This window comes from Rutidosis leptorrhynchoides, chromosome 10 (genome assembly GCF_046630445.1).
Source record: "Rutidosis leptorrhynchoides isolate AG116_Rl617_1_P2 chromosome 10, CSIRO_AGI_Rlap_v1, whole genome shotgun sequence".
Lineage (NCBI taxonomy): Eukaryota > Viridiplantae > Streptophyta > Magnoliopsida > Asterales > Asteraceae > Rutidosis > Rutidosis leptorrhynchoides.
Genome location: NC_092342.1, coordinates 163784825 through 163786669, shown reverse-complemented (window position 1 = coordinate 163786669; position 1845 = coordinate 163784825).

Below are 1845 nucleotides of genomic sequence, written 5' to 3'. Positions count from 1 at the left end.
CAATACTGAGATACGTATACACTGGGTCGTGGATTGATTCAAGATAATATTTATCGATTTATTTCTGTACATCTAACTGTGGACAACTAGTTGTAGGTTACTAACGAGGACAGCTGACTTAATAAACTTAAAACATCAAAATATATTAAAAGTGTTGTAAATATATTTTGAACATACTTTGATATATATGTATATATTGTTATAGGTTCGTGAATCAACCAGTGGCCAAGTCTTACTTCCCGACGAAGTAAAAAAATTTTGTGAAAGTGAGTTTCATTAATCCCTTTTTAAATGCTTTTGCAATATATATTTTTGGGACTGAGAATACATGCGCTGCTTTTATAACTGTTTTACGAAATAGACACGAGTAAATGAAACTACATTCTACGGTTGGATTATTAAACTGAATATGCCCCTTTATAGTCTGGTAATCTAAGAATTAGGGAACAGACACCCTAATTGACGCGAATCCTAAAGATAGATCTATCGGGCCCAACAAGCCCCATCCAAAGTACCGGATGCTTTAGTACTTCGAAATTTATATCATATCCGAAGGAGGATCCCGGAATGATGGGGATATTCTTATATGCATCTTGTGAATGTCGTTTACCAGGTGTTCACCATATGAATGATTTTTATCTCTATGTATGGGATGTGTATTGAAATATGAAATCTTGTGGTCTATTGTTACGATTTGATATATATAGGTTAAACCTATAACTCACCAACATTTTTGTTGACGTTTTAAGCATGTTTATTTTCATGTGATTATTAAGAGCTTCCGCTGTCGCATACTTAAATAAGGGCAAGATTTGGAGTCCATGCTTGTATGATATTGTGTAAAAACTGCATTCAAGAAACTTATTTTTGTTGTAACATATTTGTATTGTAAACCATTATGTAATGGTCGTGTGTAAACAGGATATTTTAGATTATCATTATTTGATAATCTATGTAAAGCTTTTTAAACCTTTATTGATGAAATAAAGGTTATGGTTTGTTTAAAAATGAATGCAGTCTTTGAAAAACGTCTCATATAGAGGTCAAAACCTCGCAACGAAATCAATTAATATGGAACGTTTTTAATCAATAAGAACGGGACATTTCAATTATAAGAGCCATTGTCCGAATCCAGAGAAGAATAATGGATCTGCACGTGGAAGAGCATTTGTTATTAATGCTAGAGAGGCGTGTGAAGACTCGGAGCTTGTTACGGGTACGTTTACCATTAATAACTTATCCGCATCTATTATATTTGATACTGGTGCCAATAGAAGTTACGTGAGTAGAGACTTTTACGCTAAATTGAATTGTTCATCATTACCTCTAGATGCTAAGTACATGATTGAGTTAGCTATTGGTAAACTAATTAAAGCCGATAAAATTTTCCGTGATTGTAAAATAAATTTAGCCGGAGAAACATTTAAGATTGATTTGATACCCGTAGAATTAGGAAGTTTTGATGTAATAGTCGGCATGGACTGGATGTAAAAAATAGGAGCTGAAGTTGTGTGTGCCAAGAAGGCAATTCGCATTCCTCGTAAGGATAAAACGCCAATAATGATTTATGGAGAGAAGGGTAACTCAAAGTTAAAACTCATTAGTTGTTTGAAAGCTCAAAAGTGCTTGAAGAAAGGGTGCTATGCTATCTTAGCATATGTTAATAAAGTCGAAACGAAGGAAAAAGTGAAGAGCATCAACTACGTGCCCGTGGCAAGAGATTTTCCTGAAGTATTTCTGGAAGAGTTACCAGGATTACCTCCATTTAGATCTGTAGAATTTCAAATAGATCTAGTACCGGGAGCTGCACCAGTGGCTCGTGCTCCATATAGACTTGCACCATCT